The sequence below is a fragment of the Grampus griseus genome, assembly GCF_964374135.1.
Source record: "Grampus griseus genome assembly, chromosome: 3".
Lineage (NCBI taxonomy): Eukaryota > Metazoa > Chordata > Mammalia > Artiodactyla > Delphinidae > Grampus > Grampus griseus.
In genome coordinates this window covers 148,269,013-148,294,730 of record NC_139019.1, presented here as the reverse complement: position 1 = coordinate 148,294,730, position 25,718 = coordinate 148,269,013, and the positions used below count along the sequence as shown (strand labels likewise).

General features: G+C 47.6%; 2 long non-coding RNA genes across 2 annotated transcripts in view; both read right to left on the bottom strand.

Annotated features, from left to right (window-relative positions):
* Positions 1–25,718, bottom strand: part of LOC309819691 — a 160,314-nt gene that overhangs the window by 6,703 nt on the left and 127,893 nt on the right. The window lies entirely within an intron of this gene.
* LOC309820698 lies at positions 21,984–24,472 on the bottom strand. The gene is made up of 3 exons (XR_014296539.1): positions 24,386–24,472; positions 23,692–23,784; positions 21,984–22,029 (listed from the first exon to the last, which is right to left on the bottom strand). It is a non-coding gene; the product is annotated as an uncharacterized lncRNA (long non-coding RNA).

Here is a 25,718-nt window from a genome sequence, read left to right as displayed (position 1 = left end):
CAAATACTGACTCGGGACAAGTTTTTTACTCTTGCACGACATAACGAGAAAAATAATGACAATGAATATACATATATCTATCCGTATCTATAGATCTCTATGTTATGTAGATAGAGAAATAGACATAGATAGTGATGTGGTGATATTTATCACCATAATAGGTTTCCAACTGCCCTCCCTTAAGAAGCATTGGCCTTTATTCTGAGATTATATCTTTCCTCTATTTTTATTATTTTGCGGTTGAAAGGGCTAAGGGCCTTTGTTCTTCATCCGTTCTGCCTGGAATCCTTAACCCAGCCACCTGTCCACCCACAAGACTCACTCCCTCACCAGCTTCAGAACTTTATTCAAATGTCTCCTTCTCAAGGACAGCTTCCCTGACCCCTGTTTAAAATTACAGCCCATTGTGGTGTGCCCTATCCACTTCCCTGCCTTGTCTTTCCTCCATGTGATACTTACCACCATCGGATCTATTATTTATTTCCTGTTTTGGTCCATTGTCTGACTTTCCCCACGAGGACAGGGATTTTTGTCTATTTCATTCACAGCTATATCACACTAACCCTGAAATAGCGCCTGACACATAGTGGACCCTCAATAAGTATTTGTCAGATGAATAAACAATTGAATGGATATTTGTTTTTTTAATGTGTTTCCTTGACAAAATTAAAAATGAGCAACTCACTCATTTTTCAGCTCCCAAAATCAGGCATTGGAAAGGAGAGAATTTTACTGCTCTGTGAAATCCTTAAATCACTGAGCAAATCTATATAAAAGTTTTGGTAAAAGTCACCAAATGGTAATAATGATTCCGCTCTTCCTCCTGTGCCCCTCCCCCCATCTCCTCTCCTCCCCGCCCTTCGTCCTCCATCCTTATCTGTCCTCACCAGGACTGTCCCCAGCCCTGCAGAACTCACAGGAACCCTCTGGCCTCTCCATTTGCCTAATTCACTTATTTTCTTTAAAAATCCTGATTACAGGCCTGGCTTGGGAGAACCAACCAGGCTGTAAACAGGCATGTAATGAAGCCTGGCCCACCTGGGATGGGCCCACCATCCCCACCAACGAGGGGATGTGCCCAGTTGGAGGCCATGCATCTCCCCTCCAAGTGGGACTCTGGGTTCCCGGGACTCTGGGATTCCCGGTTAAATGTCCCAGCCCACTTCCCAGGTGTCTGCAGGCCTCTCCCCCATTCCATCTTCTCTTGGGTGGCCAGTGGGTGCTGCTTGCTGGGCGGGGGTTGGGGGCACTGTGTGGGCTACTTGCCCCCTTACAGCACAAGAAAACACGGAGGATGGGAAGGCGGCTGCCATGTTCTGCTGTAAAACTACAGTTAGGCCCAATTCCAGGTCATTAGGAAGCCCTGTCGCATTAGGCGGTAAAACACATTTTAGTTGTTCATTAACTTGGTGTAGGACTTTTGAAATATGTAGACTATTGTTTGTGATCTGGGGTGAATCTCTGCCTGGAGTGTACGCTGCTACCCAGTGCCTCCAGCGTGGTCTGATGGGGGAAAGGAGAGGAAAAAAAAACATCAGGTTCTTGGTTTTCTTATTTCCAAGTGAGATCTTGAGCCAGTCCCGTAACGCTCTGGACCTCAGTCTCCCCAGCTGCACAGTGACAGAGTCAATGGTCTGGGTGGGGAGAGGAGACCCCCAGGCTTCCCGAAGGAGGGAGTTGGGAGAAGGGAGTGAGCGTGGCAGCCTCCCCCTCACACAGGAGCGTTGAATCTAGGGCCCCTTCACATCACCTTTTCAGCTCAGGAAGCTCGGGCTCACAGGCTTTGGCCAAGGTCACACAGCCAGGAACAGATGGCCAAGGGTCTTTCGCCTTTCCCAGACAAACAGCAATTTAACTTTGAAATGACAAAACAAGGGGACAGAAAGAGAAGGCCCTCCCGTAAGCCCCCCCTTCAGCACATGCAGGCTTTGCTGGCTGGGCATCTGCATGGCTACTTGACCTGGCCAGCTGGGGTGGGCAGGAGCCATGTGCCGTCTCCTTCTGACTACTGCTACAGTCCAGTCATCCTGTGACTTCTCAGGAAGGAGACTGATTGATGGGGGTGACCATGTAGGAAATAAAAACTGGCACCAGATGTGCCAATGGATATAAGAGGCTGGGATGGGCTTTCTTGGGAAGTCAGCCTTCCCTGTATGTTTCCCCGGGAGCCCCAAATCTTCGCTAAGTCAATTCCCTATGGAAAGGAGACCTTTACTCTGCCAGCGCTTCTGTTTAATTGTTTCTGATGAAAAGACCTGAACCAGAGGTCTCTATCAGACCTGACCTCTCCCCCATTTAGAACTTCTAAACACTGGTCCCATCTGCTGCTCCAATTTCCTCTCTTCCCATCTCCACTCCCTGTGCCCTGGGCTCCACTAACAGCTTCCTAAGCAACTTTTGCTTTTGCACATGCTTCTTGCCTCTGGATGCCCTTTCCCTCCTTTCTCCAACCAGCCGGCAAGTTCTCAATTGGAAGTCAGCTCAGTCCCTGTCCCCCTGGCCTGGCCCCTCCCAGTTGCCCCCAGGCTGTCTCCTCTTTGCCTTGCCTCCTGTGTATTGCCCAAGCCCCTGGTGCTTCCTTCTATAAAAGAACTGTATACTGTGGGCTGATTGCTACCTGTCTGTCTCCTAGAGTAACTAAGTCCCGAGCAACTTGGGGGCAGGGACTGGATTTAATTGTCCTCTCTGTCCTACTAAACAACTCAAGCCTGGGATGCTCGAGGTGCTTAGGAAAGGTCAACTGAGGGCAGGAGCCCCCCCCCCCCAAAGGGTGTGCTCTCAGTGTGACCTTATCTGCTATTTACTGACCGAGGACTGATTGGGACAGTTATTATTATCCCCATTTTATCACTCTGGAGGCTGAGAAGCCCTTGACCATGCTTGTCTCTGGGCACTGGGGCATCTGCAAAGCAGTCCTGGTCTCTCCCCTGCTTGGCTGGGGGCAGGGGAGCCACACAGCACTGGCCACGTGCTGCGCAGCCAAAGTGCAAGGTGGCGGTTGACCATTTTCTCAACAATCCCCAGACTTTGCCCCAGGGCAAGGAGGAAGGGTGAAATGTGAGCGCTGGGGTGAGGAGGCCAGAGACCCTCCCTCTCCCAGAAACTGGCAGAGGCCCAGGCAGGGGGCATTTCCAGGCAGGAGCTGGGTCCAGCTGGGACACACCAACTCAGGGCTGGGGAGGAGGGGAAAGGTCAGTTGCAAAACGCCATCTGTGGCAGCCTTGCTGAGTCATGTTCCTGATGCCAGTGGGGGACCAAAGTCGGGGGCCGCAGGCTCAAAACTGCCCGGTTAGCATTGAGCTTGTTGATTCTCTGGGCTTCCACGTCTAATCCTTGCTGAGGCCCTACTAATCTCCTTCTGTAGAGCACAGCTGTTGTTTTGGGGTTTTTTCCCAGCATATCCCCCTTTCTTTGGGTGACAGCACCCCAGTGTTCCGTGGAGACCCGCTTCCCCCTCAGCCGGGGTGAAGTTGGATTCTTTCCTCCTCCCAAACACTAAGTCTGGTCTCATGGCCCGGGCATCGCCAATCAGAGCATTCTCTCTTGCCCTTGATTGGCTCTAGGATGGGAACATGGTGGACCCATAACCAGTGAGACTCAGTTCCAAGATATTCACCAGGAATGCTGGGAAAGAGACGTTCCTTTTTTTCCTACAGGGATTGCTAGGTGCTTGTAGCAACTACAGCCTCTGCATGCATGGAGGTCGCCTGAGAATGAGGTCACCCCAGAGACAAGCAGGATCGAGAGAGCGTGCAAGCAGGACACCCAGCCTTGCAGCCATCTGTGAAACTCAAAATGTACCTCTCGCTTTTCAGCTACGTGAACTAATACTTTCCCCTTTGCTTATGCATGTTTTAAAGTTGGGTTTTTTGTCATTTGCAAACAAAAGATTTCTAACACCACCTGGATAATATTTATTCTATCTTCTCTCTGTTTTTACTCTCTAAGCCCTAGCTTAAGCCTTGTCGTTGGCCTTGGTATCCCTACCCTGGATTATTGTACCAGACCACCAACTAATAATGACGATAGGATAACAGTAGTAGTTGAATAACTGCTACCTACATGCACTTCCTACTTATTACAGTGACCCTGCCAGTTGATATTCTCCTCTTTCTCCTCCTCCTGATGAAGAGACCGAGGGTCAGAGAGATAAAGGACAGTTAGCAAACAGCAGGGCTAAGATTCAGACTCAGATGGTCTGACTCCAAAGTGCATGCTCTTTGACCACAGCCTCATCCTGATTAGTTGAACTCTAGATGGACCTTGTTTCTCCCACACAGATTTTTAGGGTAGGAACACTTCGGTCCTTTGGAAGCACAGAGCCACGAGTAGCCAGACTGTCAGATATCCTGGACTTCATGGACGCTTTCTAGGGGCACTGACTCTACTTTTGGTGTATCATTTTTCTTCTGCCTTCGTTTTCCTTTCCCCCAATTTCCATACTTATCTTTAATTTTGCTGCCATGCTCTGACTGGCCATGCTTGGATGACCTAACCAGCGCTGGGCAAGCACTGAGGTCAGCTGTGCTCTCTGATTGGGCTGCCTTGGATCATATGCTCTGCCCTGAGACTTGATCAGTACCACCCAAACCAGATGGGTGGAAAGGGGGGGAGATGATTCCTCAGGGTCCAATCCAGGTGCTATTACCAGAAGGGGTAGCCGCTCCTTCTCACCTGCTGTCCAAGACCTCATCCACACAAAGCAACAATCATTTATTTGGTTTTGAGGCTGCCAAGCCCTCAACGGAACACTTGCAGGACAAAGAGGGGTTGGGCGCAGACTTGTCACTGATCCAGATGGTGAGAAGTTCGCTGTCTGAGAGTAAGTGTACTATGGACGAACCTCTGAGATGTCCTGGGATGAGGTCATAGCCAAGGAAGCATAGAACACCATGGGAACAATTCATTTTGCTTGGGGATGGGAGCGGGGGCATTAGAGAAGCCATATTGAGGAGCTAACACATGAGCTGGGTTTCAAAGGGTGTGGTTGCTTTCATTAAGAAGGAGTGGTAGGGGAACAGCATTCCTGGCTGAGGGAACAGCATGTGTGGCAGTGCAGAGGCATGAGAAATCTGGTGCATTCTGGGAAGAGAGTATAGTTGGGTGACAACGCAAGACAAGGAGGGGGAGGAGGGCAAGTGGGGCTTAGCCTGAGGAATAAAGGGAAACAAAAGCATAAAATCTATCACTATTAGGTAGGGTGATCTTTCTTGGCCTTTTACCTAAACTTTGCTTAGACAGCCCAGGAGGAAGTTAGTACTTCCCCAATCTGCAGTTTCCCTCAGGAGAGGAAGGGTTAATTCAGAATAAGATGAAGAAATGCCTGGGGAGCTGAGTGTGGAAGGGAGAGACCAAGGCAGCCTGAAACTTGAGCAAGGGAAAGGGGGCTGGGGAGGATGGGGGCAGGCCAAGGAAGGGACAGGTCAGTTGCTGAACTCATAAAAACGTCCATGACGAGCCCTGCACTGGACCTGGGGGATACAGAAAGCAGTAAGACAGGGCTCCTAGACTGGCTGGAGAGACACACAAGGAGGTGGAAAAGACAATAAAGTGTACTGAGTTCTGTGGCTTGGGCTGTGTAGCAAGTGTCTATGGGGAACACCTACCTCAGGCCAGAGACATGGAAAAGGCCTCCTAGAGGAGGTAATATTGGAACTGGGCTTTAAAGGATGAATAGGAGTTTGCTGCCTAGAGATTGAGGAGCTCTCATAATTCCCTTATCCCCCCCTTTTTTAAGACTGGCCACACTGTAGCTACTTGATCAACATCCGTCCTTTCTGCTGGACTCCTCAGGGACAGAAACTCTATTTGTCTGGTTCATTGAGTTCTCGCCTAGACCTAAAAGATTGCCTGACACAGAGTAGGTGCTCAATAATGTGTGTGTGCAGCCTGGGCAAAGGCTCAGCAGACAGTGCAGACAGAGGCAGCAGCAAAAAGTGCGGTTTGGGACAAGGCAGGTAGGACAGGCAGAGTCCAGGGCAGAAATAGACTTGATTGCCCATCTGAGCAGTTTGGATTTTATCTTCTAAACATGGAGGGACATGATCAAATTTGTATTCACCCATTTATTTGACAAAGACATATGGAGCACCTATTATATGCCAAGTATTGTGTTAGACCCTAGGGACACCATGGCAGCAAGACCAGCTCCTTCCTCACGGGAGCCAACGTTCTTATGGGAAAACAGCAAACTTGTAAACCATTAAGAAATAGTGTATCTTCAGCTAGTGATGAAATGCTAGGTAGAAAAGCAAATATGGGTAAGAGGCTAGAAATTGATGAGAAGCAGCAGGTTCAGTGCCAGATGAGGAATGTGTCAGATACGAGTGTGTTACTGCAAGGAGCCAAGAACCTGGCTCACAGTAGCCTAGTGTGTAGGAGTTTGTATCTCGCAATAGAAAGTCCAAGAGGTAAGCAGTCCAGGGCTGGATGGGGACTCAGTGGTGATGTTGAGAAATCATGTTCCTCCATCTTCCCGTTCCATCTAATTAGCTTTATCTCTGATGCTTTAACTTTTTTTTTTTAATGAAGAGAATGAATTCATGTATTTCATATTTATTTCAAAGTACATAATTAAAAACACTTAAGTTGATGCTTTGCTGACATAAATTTCTCCATCCAGAAAAATTCGGAAAAGTATAATGCTCACAAAAATGACTGGTATGAGTTTTGGGCGTTGAGACATAGGGAGAAGGGCCAAAGCCACAGCTGGGTTGATGTGATCTATGATTGGATGGCATCCATGCGTGTGCAAGGTATTCAGTTCCTATCCTGGGCGAATTCAATGGAAGCAGGTATTCAAAGCCAGAAATGGCCATGAGAGTATAACCCCGCTGTCCCCCTAGCTCCCACAAAGAAACGTTTTAAGGAGAGCATCAGGCTTCCTAAATTTTATAGAATGGGAGATAAGGGATAAGCTGACCGCAGCTGACATTTGGTTTACTAAAGGATCATTCTGGGGTGGTGGGGAAGATGGATTTGAGGAGGAAAGTCTGCAAGTCCTGGGACAGATGGGGAAGCCTGGATTAGGGCAGGTGACAAGAAAGGAGATGGGGGAGCAGCTTTGAGAACTAAGGGGGAGAATGCTGACATAGTGACAGTTCATGTAGAGCTGAATGAAGGACCACACCGAGGTGAGAGGACCTAAATGCAGCTGCAAGAATCAGTGAGCCACTCCCAAGTCCCCAAAAATATCAGGCCCCCTTTTGGAGAGTTACTTGTAAGAGACAAATTCCAAGATGACTTTCTGAATGCTAAGGAATTCCTGAGTTCAGCCTGCCCTTCTTTTGTTGGTGGAGCCAGCCGGTCATGGAATCCAAATACTCACTGGGTACTGGGCATTCATTAGTGTCTTGATAGCCAATAACAAATCTATTTTAAAACAAGCAAACAAACATGGAGGCAGATCTTTGAGGAGTTTGGGGGAATGCAGACCAGGCAACCCAACCCTTGGGCCCTAGTCATTGGACACTTGAGTTGGTCACTGATTAGGGGAGATTTTGTTGACAGGTGGTAAAAATTGCTCTACAAACTTGGGGCCTGGAACCTCCCTGGTGGTGCAGTGGTTAAGAATCCACCTGCCAGTGAAGGGGACATGAGTTCAAGCCCTGGTCCGGGAAGATCCCATGTGCCACGGAGCAACTAAGCCCCTGAGCCACAACTACTGAGGCTGTGCTCTAGAGCCCACCAGGCGCAACTACCGAGCCTGCGTGCCGCAACTACTGAAGCCCGTGCGCCTAGAGCCTGTGCTCCACAACAAGAGAAGCCACCGCAATGAGAAGCCCACGCACCGCAACAAAGAGTAGCCCCCGCTCGCCGCAACTAGAGAAAGCCTGCAGGCAGCAACAAAGACCCAATGCAGACAAAAATAAATAAATAAATATCTATTTTAAAAATTAGTTCCTTAAAAAACAAAAACAAAAAATCTTGGGGCCAGGAATTTCCTGGTGGTCCAGTTGTTAGGGCTCCGTGCGGTGGTCCAGTTGTTAGAGCTCCGCGCGCTCACTGCCGAGGGCCCAGGTTCGATCCCTGGTCAGGGAACTAAGATCCCACAAGCCGCGTGGTGCTGCCAAAAAATAAAAACAAAACAAAACAAAAAACCAACAAACAAAAATAAACTTGGGGCCGTGTGGGGCCGTGAATACCATCTCCTGAGCAAGGAAGGGTGGATGACTGGTCTCAGAAAAGCTCCTTCCCCATAGATTATGACGTTTATTTGTCTTTAATGTAGCTAGCTGAACTGGTTTCGGGTAATCAAATAGTCCACACTGCCTGGGCCTGGCACTCTTCTAAGTACTGGGGAACAAAACAGAAAAAATCTATGCCCTCAAAATTCTGGTAGGAGGAGACATCCAAAGCCCTAAATAAACAAGTAGTCTCTATATGCTATACTAGTTGTTTCCTTTTGTTCTTCTATGTTAAGCAGTGCTCTTGGAGCTAAATCCATCCTTCACTGCACAATTCACTTGTAAGTCATGCTGTCTTTTCCTTCTTCAACCCTATAGTCAAAAGGAGATTTGGTCCAGACATGTGCCAATCCATCAGCCATAAAGAGAGTTCTGGGTACTTATTTTCCTAAAGTTTCTCATTCCAGTATTTGGGAGAATTAAAGATGGAAGCATTGAAGCCCCAGAGGTGAACTGTCCAAAGACCAGTCGATTGACAAACAAGACCCAGGTTTCCCAATTCACAGGCTGAGGGGGTACAAATTCTCCATTACCTGATGGTAAGACTATTTGTTCTATTCTCCAGACCAAGCTGGTGGCCCAGGGGTTGATATGCACATGTCTCATGGTAAAGACATGATTAAGTGTACTGCTCTTGACAGGTGACAAAGAACTTTCACATTTGTCACCTCACTCCATATGCCACATAGACTTGCTAAATTTAGCTAATGAAGGTACAGGACACCTTAGTTAAAGCTGAACACGATATCTGAAACATACTTACACTAAAAAAAATCTTTGTCTATTTGAAATTCAAACTTAACTGGGTGTCTTAGTGCATTAGGGCTGCTATAACAAAATACCAATAGACTAGGTGGCTTAAAAACAAACGTGTATTTCTGATAGTTCTGGAGGCTGAGAAGTCCAAGATCAAGACACTGGCAGATTTGGTGTCTGGTTAGAACCCTTTTCCGGGTTCACAGATGGCCAACTTCTCCTGTGTCCTCACGTGGAAAGAACAAGGGAGCTCCCTGGGGTCACTTTTATCAGACTCATCGCATTCAGGAAGCCTCTGACCTCATGACCTTCCAAAGGCCCCACTTCTTAATACCATCACATTGGGCATTAGGATTTAGCACATTAATTTTTTTTTTTTTTTTTTTTGCGATACGCGGGCCTCTCACTGTTGTGGCCTCTCCCGTTGCAGAGCACAGGCTCCGGACGCGCAGGTTCAGCGGCCATGGCTCACGGGCCCAGCCGCTCCGCGGCATGTGGGATCTTCCCGGACCGGGGCACGAACCCGTGTCCCCTGCATTGGCAGGCGGACTCTCAACCACTGCACCACCAGGGAAGCCCTAGCACATGAATTTTGATGAGACACAAGGATTCAGTTTATAGCACTGGACATTCTGTATTTTTTTCTGGCAACCCTAACCCTACACTCCTCACAGGCAGGCAATATCAGTGTCCCCATCTGATCATTGAGGCTCAGAAGGAAAATTTTCTGAGGTCAATCCACCAAAGCGGTGGCAGAACCTGGCCCCCAGGTTAGCCCCGGGATGCCATCTTCAAGGCATCAAGGATGCCCTGGGGTGGAGTGTGGTGGTGGTATCGGGGCTTGAAGGGATGAACACTGTAAGGGAAGGCCTTAGAGGGACCAACCACCATGAGTCGTGGACCCCACGGTCTTCATATTAGAGGGCAGAGAAGAGAGGGTTTCCATTCTTAGTTGTAACATGTTTTCGGTTTTAGTTTACTGCACCAGGGCCTCGGCAACCCAGCCAACAAGGCTGGAAATGCAGGAAGCCATCTGGAGCTGAGTGCTGAGTCATAGGGCCTGGAGAAAAACAAGAACATAGGCAGAGGAGGGGGCGGGGAGCAACCTCCCTGGAGATCGCGGTGGGCACTGGAAATAGAAACTGCTCTCTTTGAAGCATCTGTTAGAAGGTCCAAGATCACCACACGACTGCAACCCCCTTCCTATTAAGTGCCAACTGAATGTAGAGCTCTGTTCTGTGAGAATGTCAATAAGTCAGGTGGTGTAGCAGAAGTTTCTAGTTTTTTTTGGGGGGGGGGTGGTAATGGGTTTTTGTTTTTGTTTTTGTTTTTGTTTTGTTTTTCAAATCCTGGTTCATCCTCTTCTCTTACTACCCGTCAGCCCTTGGACGGTTTACTTAAACTTTCTGACCCTGTTTCATCTTCAGGAATAATAATCCTCATCTCATTAAGATAGTGTGAGGGTTTCAGTGAAATAACATTTTTTACAAGTGTGTTGCCTAGGTTTAGCACACAGTAGATGGTCCGAAAAGGGTAGGTTTTGTTATCAGAGAGACCTAAAAATATCTTCCTGTCAGGTTGGTGTGGGGATTAAATCAGATAACGTATCTTCACTCTCAAGAGAGCGCTGGACCCAGGTCTTAGCAAGAAGTCAGCTAATGACAGAGATTCCTTTCTCCTGGTTTTGCCCCTGAGATGGCTGGTTCTGGTCCCCCTGGGTGCTGTTTAGTAAGGTAAATACACACACAGTGAATTCTTATATGATATATGTTCATTCCATCCACAAATGTGTCCTTTAACATTGTTCATGTCACTGGTTCAGCCTCTGTGGAGGTAGAGACAAATGAAATGAAGATAAACATTCCTATTTTTCCATTGTTTTTAGCAACTGTTCTGTGTCAGGCACTTTGCGAAGTACTTAGTATCGGAGTCTCAGAGCAACTCTTTCAGATCAGTACTATTATAATGCCATTTTATAGTTGGGAAAACTGAGGCTCAGAAGGATTCAGTACGTCATCCAAAGGCACAGAGCTAGTAGGTAGCAGAGCCGAGGCTCAGTCCCAGGCCTGACTCTTCCAAAGGTCCTGACTATTCTACAATGGACCAGATCCCAGAGGGAGAAAAACCCTCAGCTGGAGATTTCAACTTATTCAGGCACAAAGGTAACTAGACAGCACAGGGCAGTGGGATGATGAAATGCCAGAGGAGAGACTGGCCATCAGAGTAATCACAGTTCTGGGCTGGGAGGGGCTCCCTGAGGGACTTCCTAGAAGTTGGGTGTGGGGAGTAGCACTAGACCTTGAGAAAGGAGATGGAGGAGGGTATAGAGAAAGCAGGTGAGCAGAAGCACACAGGACTTGGCCAGGTATGGGCAGTGTTCAGCGAGAGGCCAGCTGGCCGAGCCCAAGGTGTGTTTTGGAAGCAAAAGGAGGAATATCCAGTTGGGACAGAATCTGGCTGGGGCAGGCTGTCATCGGTTTCCAGAATGATAAACACCTCAAGCCCAGCTGAGTGATTTCTAGCCTTAGAGCATCACTGCTTAGAGGATGCCTACAAATCACGTGCTGGGCCTAGGCAGCAGTGCTCGAAGGTGTACCTGTTGTTGAAAACGAAGGAGGTTTCTGCAGAGTCAGTAGACATCACCTGTCTTGCCCAGTGGCCTCAACCTTAGGTAAGGAGATAATGACATTCCCTTTGCCTTCAGAGGATTCCGCTAAGAAGAACAAATGCTAAGGGTCATCAAAGCAAACTCAGAGATGGTACACCTTTTCTTCAAGCCAGTCTGGCAATATATATCAAGAGGATGAATGCAAGCCCCCTTTGTTCCCATGATTTTACTGCTAGGAATTAATCCCAGGGAAATGGTCATAGAGGTGTGCAAAACAGTGTGTGTACAAGGACAGTTGCAATAGTATCACTTGCCAACACAAGAATCAGAAATGTACCCCCCCCCAAAAAAAAAATAGAGAACAGATTTGTGGTTGCCAAGGGGAAGGGGGAATGGGGGAGGGATGGATTGGGAGTTTGGGGTTAGCAGATGCAAACTATTACATATAGAATGGATAAACAACAAGGTCCTACTGTATAACACAGGGAACTAAATTCAATGTCCTGTGATAAACCATGATGGAAAAGAATATGAAAAAGAATGTATCTGTATTATAACTGAATCACTTTGCTGTACAGCAAAAATTAACACAACCTTGTAAATCAACTATACTTCAACAAAATAAAGTAAAAAAAAATGATGATATATCCCTTCAATGGAATACTACACTGCCATTAAAAGTCATTGTGGGGCTTCCCTGGTGGCGCAGTGGTTGAGAGTCCGCCTGCCGATGCAGAGGACACGGGTTCGTGCACCGGTCCGGGAAGATCCCACATGCCGTGGAGCGGCTGGGCCCGTGAGCCATGGCCGCTGAGCCTGCACGTCCGGAGACTGTGCTCCGCAATGGAAGAGGCCACAGCAGTGAGAGGCCCGCGTACCACAAAAAAACCACAAAATTCATTGTGGTCACACCATATTAAATGAAAATATCAAGTTGCAAAACATTAATATAATATTATCCCAGCTTGAAAGTACATTAATCTAATTCATTCACTTATTAAGTAGTTAATGTGCTGTGTCCCAGGCAATATTCTGGGCACTGTGGGTATGGAGGGGAGCAAGTTTAGTGTATTACTTGGGGGAAGTCAGACAACGAGCATATAGACTGTGTTCAGGAATAAACAAGGTAATTCCTGAGAGTAGTACAATGCCATGAAGAAGATATAAGATGGGCGAGTTTAGAGTGAGTAACAAGGGAGGGATTATCTGAGGAGCTGACATTTTGATTGCCACCTGCATGTTGAAAAACATCTAGTCATGAGGATCTGGGGAAGAGCCTTTCAGGCAGAGCAACAAAGGCCTTGAGGGACAATGCAGTTGGAGTACTAGAAAAAAAAATAAAGGAAGAGAAATAGTGTGTGAGTAGGGAGAGAAGAGGTAGGGGAGAGGCAGGCACAGGCAGGGTAATGCAGAGTCTGAAAACCAAAGTGAGGTGTTTACAAGGGTTTGGATTTTATTCTAATTGCAGTGGGATGCTACTGGGTTTTAAGTCAGGCAATGATTATATTTACACTTATATTTATGTAACCAGAAGGAAATACATCAACAGGTTAATAGAGATCATCAAGGGATAGTGGGGTAATGAACAATTTTTTATTTGTTTCTGTGTGTTTTTCTGTAACTCCCAAACTTTGACAGTTAGAAGCAAACAATAATTTCTCTTAAAAAAAAAAATTCACCAGTGTGAGCCAATGGCTGCCAGTTACGTGGAACTGCAGTAAGAAAAGACTCTTGCCCACGCCGTCTCATTGGATTTTCGCAATGACCTCGTGAGTTAAGTCAGACCATTTTAATGAGCTCCATTTTACAGGTGAGAAAATTGAGGTTGGAAGGTGCAGAAAATGTTAGAACTGGGACCAGAATCAAGTTTCTACAGCCTTTGCCCAGGTTGGCTGATTTTGCCACGTAGCCGAGCCTCTGGGCGAGTCTGCCTTAGATGCAACCAGATACCCAGAGGCCCCAGGAAGAAGTCATGGAATTACTCCTCCCTGCTTGGGGGAGGGTGGGAGGGACCTACAACCCCCAACTGCAAATGGCTAGTGCAAGAGCACGTGTGTGCACGAAGAGGGGTCTTGCCCACATGTTAGATGCTCAATAAACATTTGTTAATTAATGAAATAACTTGCTTTCAGGAAAACGCTGCTTACCCTCGGGAAGTGGTTTAGCTGACTTCACAATTCAGTAGCTGCATGATCTTAGGTTAATTTTTCTACCTTCCAAGCCCTGAGTCCTCCTCTGGAAAATGGAGATAAAGTCTGTACTCGTTCACCTCTGTGAAGTGTGATAGTTGGGGGCAGGCTCTGGAGTCCAGCTGCCTGGGCTTGAATTTACTTCTACCCTGTTCTAGCTATGCCCTTGTGGAGCTGCTTAGCCTCTTAACACCTCAGTTTTCTCATCTGTAAAGTGGGAGTGATAATACTTGTCTCCTAGTGCTCGTGTTAGGACTAAATGAATGAATAGAGAACTTTGAAGAGGTCTCAGCACATAGCATTTGCTCCTTAAATGTCAGATAATGTCAGCATTATAGGGAGCTTGCATTAAGGGAGAAGCTTTCGGAAGCCCACAGAAGAACTTAACACAGGGTGCCAAGCAGTAGAAGTTTCTGCTACTGCCTTTCTACCACCATGCCTACCATTATTACTGCTTCAGTGGTTTTTCATAGGAAACATATAAATTCACTGTCCATCTTTTTGTTTAGAAAGGAGACCCCTTACCCACCAGGAGGGTCCTTTGCCAAGTTAAACAAATAGATCTACTCTCTCCCATCTCAGGAGGTTTCTGTCTGTTCAAGGTCACGGGAAGACTTCCCTGGCATTTTCCAGTGTCTGTCTCTAATTCATTTAAGGAGCCACTTTTTACATTTCAGGCTTGACATTTGCTTAATGACATGAATGGAGCCTCCTCCGGTGAGTGGCCTGGGGTCACGGGACCTCTGACCTCCACCCCTGTTTTCAAGCTTGAGTTATTTGAGGACCACCAATAATTGTGCAACAGCTGTATACCACTGGGTCTAGTCTTTCCCTCATTTTTCTTGAACTTGTCTCACATTTAAAACTCAAAATACATTTATTCAAAAGGGAGATGTACTCATTACCATAAATGGAAAGCCACAAATAGAAGCTACTCATAAAAAGAAATATCATGAAAATAAAGCAGTATTATTGAATTCTAGAGGAATAGGGTTGCCCATTGAAGACTCTGGGCTCTTGAAGCCTGTTTGATTTCCATTTAAAAGAGAGATTTGGAGAGGTGTGACAGACCTATTAGTACCACAGTAAGATTGTCTTCTTGGTGTAATAAGAAGGATTGAAAACAATTTAAAGAGGAAAAACTCCCAATCACACAATTCAGTGTTTTTATTTCTCTGTCTCTTCACCTTCTAGACTTTCTCCTGTCTGCCAGGGGCTCCCTTCTATGCGATTCAGTTCTTTTTTTTTTTTTCCAATTTATTTATTTATTTTTGGCTGCATTGGGTCTTCATTGCTGCACGTGGGCTTTCTCTAGTTGTGGCGAGCGGGGGCTACTCTTCATTGCAGTGCGCGGGTTTCTCATTGAGGTGGCTTCTCCTTGCGGAGCGTGGGCTTCAGTAGTTGTGGCATGTGGGCTTCAGTAGTTGTGGTTCACGAGCTCTAGAGCGCAGGCTCAGTAGTTGTGGTGCTCGGGCTTAGTTGCTCCGCGGCATGTGGGATCTTCCCGGACCAGGGTTCGTACCTGTGTCCCCTGCCTTGGCAGGCGGATTCTTAACCACTTCACCACCAGGGAAGCCCTGATTCAGTTCTTTATTGAGAAAAGCTAAGGAGCGACCAGCCCATCCTCTGCTTCTCACTTGTTAGGTCATTTTAGGAAGATTCTTAGCCCTCTCTGAAGGCTAGGGGGCTGAATTAGAAAAATGTTCTTCTCTGATGATTTCCAGGCCCCCAAAGTATGTTGGATGCCCATCCGTGCTTTTTACCTGCTGATGGAGCAGGCGTGGAATCCATCCAGAGGATGGCTTCCTGGAATAGTTCCGGTCTCTGGATCTCCATGAGAAGCCAAGATGTGTGATTCACCACACAGCCACAAATGAATTCACGTTTCCCGGGGGTGGACTTTCTGCATGTTGAACCGAGCGGTTGGATGGCTATGTTTCAACTGAAAAAGGAAGTAGCCAAGACCCCTCTCTGCCCAGCCCAGATCCTCGGAAGAAATGACAAAACGACCTCAGGTTTCATCCCCTTGTTCGGCAGCCCCTGCAAGTGCTTCCTTCCTCAGAGAGCGTGGGAGGAGCTGCTGAGGCATCGCTCCTAAATTATTCCCCTTTTCAGGTCTTCAACCTGCTTCTAAATCGGCTGGGATCTGCCACACCTGTGCCGCATCCAGATTCTTTAACCTGACGTGCAAGCCCCTCCCATCTGCTTCCAATCTGCATTTGCCGCCGTGGCTGCTGGGACGTCCTTCCTTGAATCCCCTGCTTCTGGCAAGTTTGTTCCCTGGCACATAGTAGGTGTGGAAATGGAGTGTAATAAAAGAGTATGTCTTATGCTGGACTGCCTCTACTGTCCATTTCAACATGTAGTTCTTGAGTGTCAGGGACAAATGGTGCTCAAAGGCTTCCTATATGCCTGGCCCTGGTGGGGTGACCACTGTCTCGATTCGCTGAGGATTTCCTGGTCCTGGCACTGGAAGACCAGAACTAGGAAACACCTGGGACAAAGGCAAAGCAGGATGGTTGGTCACCCTGCTGGATTAGACTACACATGCTCTATCTCTGTGGGACCTCAGCATAGGGGGAGAGGATGACAGTAAACAAATTATCCCGCAAAGACATAAGTAATTACAAGCCATGGTGAACGCAGAAAAGAAGCCAGCCCTGAGCTGAGAACCCTGTGGGTACAAAGAGGAAAAGGCATAGCTCTGGCCCTGGAGAATCTCCTGGTTGCAGCCAGGAGAGAGAGGGACACACAGCTTATTTAATATCAAGTACCAAGTGCAATGGATCAGAAATCTACCCTCTCTTTTCTCTGTTCACAATGCACTGTTTCTATTTTAATTGCGGTTTCAAGCATCAGAATCCCATTCCGGTAAATTAACTAGATATACATCTATTGAAAGGGTATTACAAGGAAAAGCTGAAAAACTAGGCCTTGGAAGAGAGAGAAACGATTGCTTCTTAGGGAGTTGAGAGAGTAAGAAATATGCCAGAACAAAAGAACATGCCTTGTTCCATTTCCATTAGAAAAATTGTCTTGAGCCATTCTCTGCCCTTGGGTTTCTCTGCCCAATATTCTAATTCCAGGAAGAAAGAATTCAATAGCCAAGCCTGGGTCTCATGACAGCCCCTTGGCTAGGCTAGGGGGGCACCGTGATTAGAAATCCACAAAAGCAGCTTGCGATGGGGGATGGGGCCCAGGGGGTGGGGGGCGGGGGGGCTGCTAATGGACATCGAAGGGCCAGGATGCTGGGAAGGTGAGGGCTTCAGTCACCTGCTATCTCCTCTTCGCGAGGTGGTCCAGACACAGCCTTCCCTAGAGCTTCCAGCTCTGTGGTCACTGCCTTCCAAGGAGCTCTCTGCTGGACTTATGTCCGGAATATTCTGTTACCATGGACAGCCCCGTGCTGGCAGCTTCCTTCCCCAGGCACCTTGACCGTGACCACCTTGAAGCATGTGCTGTGTCCTTGGGTCCACCTGGTGCAATCCCTGTAACACTCTGTAAGTGTTGATGAGGACTTTCTGGAGAGTTCTAAGGAGCCCACTGCCCTCCAGCCAAACCAGTCTTCTTTCTGCTTCTTATATACTCAGCCTCCTTTGCTATCCCTTCCACCCATTTGCCTGCTTTGCTGACCTCATGGCACAGCAGTTCTCCATCAGGGGCAATTTTACCCTCCAGGGACATTTGGTGACCTCTAGAGACAGTTGTGGTTGTCACACTAGAGAGTGGGCTGCCACCAGCATCTTGTGGGTAGAGGCCAGAGATGCTACTAAACATACTAAAATGCACAGGACAGACCCCACAACAAAGAATTATCAGGGCCCAATGCCAAGGCAGAGGAGTCCCGTGGCATGGCTGGATGCCCATGTCTCCGCTCAAAATTTCTCCGCTCTAAGAGGCCTTCTCTGACCATCCACCCATTTCTTTCTCTCTCACCCCCTATTGTATTTTCCTAAAATGATTGTGTCTGTATATTCAGTTGCTTGTTTGGGGCCCGTCTCCTGCAGGAGGAGGTCAGCCCTAGGAGAGCGGGCCCCCATGGGGCTTATCCCCCACTGCCTGGAGAGCAGCAGCTGGCACACTGTGGGTGGCTCAATACAAATGTGTTGAATGAATGTTTGATAAAGGAGAGTGGCCTCAACTTCTCAAATAGCAGAAGTCAGAACACGCAGCTATGAAGCCCAGTTCCTCTAGGGCTGGCCATCTTTGGGTGCATTTGTTTATTTCCCCAGCCAGTTCAAATTCAGCCTTTGGCAAGTTTCTGAGGCCTCCTGGGCCTCAGTTTCTGCATCTGTTAAGTGGGGCTGTGATTATCAGCCCCTTCTTTGCAGAGATGTGGTAGAGATGAAATAAATGAACCCACAAAACACTTAAGAAAATGCCTGACTCAGAAGCGCCTCTGTAAATGTCACGTCTCATCATCATCATGATGATGACTTGGCCGGAGTAGGTGGTGAAGATGACAGAATGGGCTCTGGGGCCCTCCCAGAAGATCAGGGGATTAATGCAGCTTGCAAGGCCAAAGCTGTCCCCACTTGGTTTTGCCAGATCTTGCTTCATCCATGAAATAACCAGATGAAGCCTTTATCCATCTCTTGTTTTAGAAGGAGGCCATCAGAAACTGTGGATTTAATGTGGCAGGTGGTGCTGTCCTTGAATTATGAAACCAAAGGAGGAAATTAAAGTGCTCTGTTGCAACAGATATGGGCCAGCAGGGGTAGAGGGCAGTGGCTGGGGCACAAAGGAGAGTGGAGAAGGTGTTTTATCAGCTGGACAATGGCTATTCTTGAAGGTAGCTGGAGTCCTAGAATAATATGATTTTATAGCCTAAAATAATTTGAGGCTACCTCCTTCATTTTATATAGGCAAAGGAGGCCCAGAGAGGGAAAGTGACCCCCAAGGTCACAGAACCAGTTAGTGGCAGAGCAACCCACACTTCTTGTTTTATTGAACAGGGTAATTATTTTTGCTGCTCCAGGCCAAGGCCAGGGGCAGCCTCTGTCCCCAGGCATCCTGACTTTGCGCACCTCTGCTCTGCAGAGAACAGGGCACAAGCACCCCGTGTCTCTTCCCAGCACATCAGGGGGACTATGAGTCAGAGTCCTGGAACCCTGTCTGTGTCCTAGAACCTCAGTTTGCTTATCTATAAAATGGGAATAATAATAGGCCCTCTCTCACAGGGTCACTGTGAGAATTTGATGAGCTACCATCACATAAAGTATTTAGCCACGGGCTTAGCACATAGCAAATGCTGCATAAAATGTTAGTTCTTATTATGGCCTCAGAATTGACTTTAGGGTCCAAACGTCCTTAGGCTGTGAGCCCCTCAGAGGCAGTGCCCATCTATGGGACATCTTTTGTCCTCTATGCCTTGCCAGGCTATCGATGCCTGCCAGGGGCTCGGTAAAAGGTAGTGGCTGACGACAGCCCCCCTTAGGGACACCCATTTCTCATAGGCACCATGAAGCACCAGAAAATGCTGCCAGCAATGCATGTGACTTTTGTCACTAGTTTAGACTTTAATCCTAAACGGATAAAGCAACCCTCCTGTCCAATGGTGAACTGACCTCGTGATGAGGGCTGTGTTTGTTTTCCCAGCCTTTCTGGCAGCACGGAATCTTTCCCCAACTAGCTGTGGGCTATTTGCATTTAAATTGGTTTTCTCTCATTATAGAAATCTCTTAGGTCAGCTGGAGTTTCCATTTTCCTCGGCATCAGTCTGGAAGCTCCGTTTCTTGCTCGAGGGTCCCTCACGCCTTCCTCCCTCTTGCTGACAGTGAGATGTGGTTACGTATTCTCATCGTGGGGACCAGATAGCCTGAGAAAGTCACCCAAATCCCAGGCAGGCTTGGCGTGTTCCTCCCAGGAGAAGGTGGGGGCTGGGGGGACGGGCTGGAGGATACTGGCCCTGCGATCGCAGGAAGGAGACCCTGGGGTGGTTCAGCTTCAGCATCTCGGCCTCATTTTCTCAAAAAACATCGATCGACTAAGCCTGATGCTAGGTGCTTGGAATGCAGAGATAAATAAGACGCACTTGCTGCCTCCCAGGAGCTCCCTGTCTAGCAAAGGAGAGGGAAAAGCAAAATAATACCAAAAAATCATAACATAGTCAAATAATTGCTTTAATAAGGATCAGAATAGATTCCAGCCAGAGCACAGGATTTCAGGTAATGCTCATCATAGACCACGGTCACACACGTGCACGCACATGCACGTGTGCACACACACACTAGCTAACATGTTTATAGCACTCACCATGTGCCCGGAGATCTCTCTAAGCAGATAATACATGGTCTTTTACTTTGCTTCACTTTATTGTACTTCTCAGATACTGTGTTTTTTACAAATTGAAGGTTTGTGGCAACCCTGTGTCAAGCAAGTCTATGAGTGCCACTTTTCTAATAGCATCTTTTTTTAATTAAGGTATGTACATTGTTTTCTTAGACACAATGCTATTGCACGCTTAATAGACTACAGTATAGTATAAACATAACCTATATGCGCTGGGTTACCAAAAAATTTGTGTGACTTGCTTTATTGCAATATTTGCTTTATTGTGTCGATCTGGAACCAATCCTGCAATATCTCCAAGGTATGCTTGTAAATACATAGATATATATATTTATACATAATATATAAATATATATTCAGTAGTATATTAATTTAATCTTCATGGAGGCCATAAAGGAAGTGTTATCATTATCATTGTTTTCTACATGAGGGAACTGAGGTACAGAAAGATGAAATCACTTGCCCAAGGTCATTGCTAATCAACTGTAGAGATAGATTTGAACCCAGGCAGTCCAGGTCCAGAGCCTGTGCTATTCATCCTGTGTTATAACCACACCTGACATAGAGCGATGTACTTTTGTGTTTTCTAGTCTAGTTCAGCTTTCAAGACGTGCTTGTCAAGATCCCCTACACTGCTGTCCTGACCCATCTATGGGCCGCGGACCATGGTTTGTGAAGATTGAATTGAACTATAGAAGGAGGGCCCAAGTCTGCCTGGGAGAATCAGGGAGGGAAAAACAGGGAGAAGATGCTGTGGTAGATTTGAAGGATGACTAGAAATGTTCCAGATGGGTGAGAGGAAGAGCAGAGTATTTCACTAAGGACGACTGTGCCAATCCCAAAAGTATAAGCAAGTGTGGAAGTCTAGGTCTGGGGGGACTCAGATTGCATGACAGTGCTCAGGTGTGATGTGGGCTGAGTAGGTGGTGAGCCGTGAGACTGGGAGACCAGCTGAGACCAGACCACGGCAGGCCTTGACTGTCATGTTCATGGGCTCTGTCCTGAGGGCAGGGGGAGCCATGGAGTGGTCGAGCAGGAGAGGAACATAGTTGGTTAGAAAGATCACTCTAGCTCTGGTGTGGAGGGCTGCCTGGACAGGGAGACAAGGAGACAGTATAATCAATAGAACCAAGAGGTGTAAGAGCCCTACTTGACTGGGTATAATCGATAGGGTTAGGTGGGGGGGGTTCCTGCAGAGAGGCACTCCTGCTGCCCAATGATGCGCTGTGGAGTTGCATCTACCCAGAGAAGATATCCTTATCTAATTCACCCAGACACCTTATGGGCTGGTGGTGGCTCTCGTGTGTGATAGTCAAGAGGGGCAGGGACGGGGCTTAACTAAGGCTGTGGCATTTGAGGAAGAGATGGGAGACCAAATGTATGAGATAGAGTGGGGCAAAGTAATCCGGTCTTGGTGATCAACCAGATGTCAGGGCTGAGGGAGAGAGAGATCCGACGGTGCCCAGTGTACTGGTTGAGCTCAGTCAGCTTTAATCCTGCTTCAATCTAACACCAGGGGTCGGCAAACTTTTCTGTAAAGGACCAGACAGAAAATATTTTAGACTTTGCAAGCCTTGTGATCTCTGTTGCAACTACCGAACTCTGCCATTATAGTGCAAAAACAGCAATAGGCAATACGCAAGCGAATGGGCGTGGCTATGTTCCAATAAAACTTTATTTACAAAAACAGGCTGTGGGCCAGATTTGGCCTGAGAGCTGTCATTTACTGACCCTGCTCTGTGTCATCAGGTGGCCCAAGCACCAAGTAAGATGACCAACTAAATGTGTCAGGTGGCTGTTAAGGGAGAGAAAGGCTCACACCTCAGCAGGTACAGATAGACCTTATATCTCTCCTTGAATTATGCCCACCTGATCATAAAAACTCACTTGAAATTGAAGAGTCATTCCATCGTCTAGTCCCTGGAGCCCAGCTCTGGCAGGATGGAGGCTGATGTCTCACTGCAGATGCTCATTCTCTGTTACAGTCACAGTGGAGGTCCTGGGCTCATAATTCCATTAAATGCAATGCAACAGAAATACTAGCTCACCTTCATTGAATACTCACTCTACAACAGACACTGGGCTTTACCTGAATGACCTTCTTTAATGCTGACAAAACCTCTGTGAGGTGGGTAGGTACTATGACGTATCCCCTTTTACAGATAAGGAGACTGAGGTACAAAGAGGTTCAGTACTCTGAGGCTTGGAACCAGGCAGTCCAATCCCAGAACCTAGGTCCCCAACCACTCTCCAAAGCTGATGTCACAGGCCCACGTGGACAACCACGGTCCTGATGGCAAACCCACATGCTAGCCCTAAAACATAGGATAAAGCTGGTCAAACGCTTGGGAATCTTTTGTCCTCTGGCCTGCGCGGCACTCTTATTAGAGACACGCAGTCCAGCAGAGATAAACCCATCTGCTTCCAAAGCAAACCAAATCAACAAAGCAAAGCTCTCCAGGATCTCTGTTATTGAGCAAAATGTTTGTCAGAAATGGGTCCAGATGAACAGATTGATATCTAAAGGCACTGCATCTAAGGAGGTGGGGACAGAAAATGAAAGAAGACAGCTGATTTCCATGTGTTCACTCTGCAAGCATCCACAGAGGGCTTTGTGGTTCCCCGTCCCTGCCCTCCTGGAGGGCACTGGCTGGGAGGGAGCCAGACACAGAGCAGACCGTTCAAATGCCCTGGACATCATGCACATTGGGGTGAATTCAGGGTAGGCTAGGGACACAGAGCAGGGACATCTGTCTTAGCCTGAGCAGAGGCACCTAGAGCCCAGCCCAGACGATCTGGTGCTGGAGTGGTGGTGAGGGGTATTCCAGGGGAGGGAACAGCATGGTCCAAGGCAAGGGGGTTTGAGGTCTTGCTGGAGTGAGGGGATCATGTAGAAGGGATGTGGTTGGACATGTGGAAAAGCTGGCCCCCGGCAGTTGGCCTGGACCACTCTGGGCTGGAGGCTGCCTCAGTCTCAGCTCCCTTCTGCAACTAGAACAGCCTCAGAGTTCTAGATGATATGCAAATTGCTTGCCAGGAATATGGTGATGCCAAGAACACTCTGCATCTTGAAGTCGTAAAAACAAATGATAGTAAATCACTTCTATCACATCGTCCATTTCACCCTCACTTCCGGGGGCCATGTCTTGCCATAATAGCCTATTTAACAGAGAAGCAATCTGAGGCTCAGAGAGGCATCATAACTTGCTGAAGGTCATACGTTAGGAAGAGAATAGAGCCAGGATCCAAACACACATCTGCCTGACCTCCGAGCCCGGAGTCTTCCCGCTCGGCCTCTCTGCTTCGACATCATAGGATTTAAGGACTTTGTGGATTTCTGAGAGCATTTTCATCTATTATTATATTTGCTCCTCCAAAGAACCTTCTGAATATTGCAGGTAAAGAACCCTGGCTCAGAGAGGTAAAGTGTCCTCCCCAAGGTCACACAGCTTTTGAAGGGCACAACTGGAAACTTGAAGAGAGCTCTTACATTCCAAAGCTAAAGCTCTGTCTCCTTTATCATGGCTCCCAAGTCCAGAAAGAAGATGGACAGCTACTGTTCCACCCCTGGATGTTTCTTATTTAAAAAAAAAAACCCAAACTCATGTTCTTTCAATCTCTACATTGACAGGTATTCATCAAGCAATCAAAAGACAAATACCTAGGAGAGCAGAATGTGTAGATCACAGCAGCATGACCTCATAAGGAGCAGATTGTGCCAAGCAAATCTAATTTCCTCTGGCAGAGCGGCAGCCTGGGAGATAAGGCAAAAGGCACCGACGCTGTCGTTTCCCCGGTTCTGAAGCACAAGTTAGATTAGCTCCACAGAAACACCTGGGGGACGGGGAGGGCGGCAGCTCACCCCACACACACCCACAGAGGCACACACACACGCACAGTCACTCACAGACACCAACACACACACACACACGCACTTCTCCAAAGACCCACATGCAAATCGAGAGATGCCCACAAATGCATAGGCACAGACACACATCTATCCACACACCCCCAATTCAGACACACAGTCACTTGAACACACACACGGAGACACACATAAATACAGACACATGCAGAGATATAGAGTCGCACAGAGAGAGACATACACAAGTACACATACACACATACCTGCATGCCTCCCCTCCTCATGCAAACACACAGACACAGAGGCACATGCACACGTTCATACACACACAGAAATAGAGGCACACACAGACGGTCGCAGACATACATCCACACACGGAGACGCACCCAGCATCCCCTTGCTGCCAGTAGGAGCCTACTCTTCTCAAAGCCCTCCTCTGTAGCCCTCAGATTACATCCTTCCCAAATGGGAGCCTCTGAAAACGGAATACCTCTCGGTGTCCGTGCATATTCTCGACCCTGCCTCGCTGGATGTCTTGATCCAGAAACTTGAAACACACCCTGGCGGCTGTGTGCTGTTGAGAAAGATTGCGGACTTTGGAGTCAGGCTGGTCTGTTCCAGCTGAGGCTCTGCCAGTCAGTACGTGTGGGAACCTGGGAAGGTCTCTTCCCCTTTCTGGGCTTCAGTTTTCTCATCTGCAGAAAGGGCTGGCAGTCCCTGTGATGAGCCCGTTGCACTGGAGCCCTTTGAAGTTCTGGCATTCAGCAGGGACTTGTCTGTGCCAAGTATTTTCCTTATTTGAATGTCTGTCTTGTCCCCAGTCTGGAGGCACCTTGTGGGCAGGGGTCTTTACCGTTTCTACCCAAGTCAGTTTCCAGGGCTTAGCAGTGTCTGCCAAGCACATCGTAGGTACTCAGCAAATATTTGTGAAATGAATCAAACAAGTGTGTATCCTTAGTTCCTAGCGAGGGCTGGGCACAAAGTATGTGCTCAATTACAGTTAAAGTGTGTTGAGAAAAGCAATACACGAAAGTATAATCGCAACCATGGACCAAGTTCTAACTATATGCCAGGCATGCCCTTTACCGCATTCCACACTCTCCTCGAAACAGGCATTCATTCGTAGATGAGGAAACTGAGATCCAAAGAAGTTAAATAATTCACCCAAGGTTACCGGGCTTCCTGGGGGTGGCAGTTCAAACTCAGGAATCTGTTGAACACACACTCAAAACCTAACTCTAGTCTCCGTGAATAAACATTTTCCCCTGGTGACACAACTCAACTGATGACGTCTACAGCCAACTCCGCTTCAGTTACAATGTGGAGTAACTCTTTAAGTGAATCATTACCTTCAATCCCGGGTTGACTTCTCAGTATCCAGCATCTGTCTGGCGCATCTTCCACATGGTCATGGTTGCGTTATAAAAGTATCACACCCCCAGACTCCCGATGTCTGCATTTCTCCTCGGTCCCTCTCAGCTGACAGCCATCCATCCATCCATCCATCCATCCATTGATCTATCTATCTCTCAATCTGTCATCTATCACCTGACCATTTTCCATTTAAGGCCCATTCTGTCCCCAGATGTTTTGCTTCCGTGTCCATATAAACCACACAGCCCCATCCTGCATCTGTCAAATCTGTTTTCCTCTCTCTTGCATTGGTACAATCCGTGGGTTTAAAACTCAACCAACCAGTAGGCCAATTAAGCTACTTTGCATAACAACCACATCTGGCAGTAATTGATGGCGCATAGTTAAGGACCTTGCAGATCCTGAAAGGTTGCTACACTTGCATCAGCCTTGCTTCTGCACACCTCAGA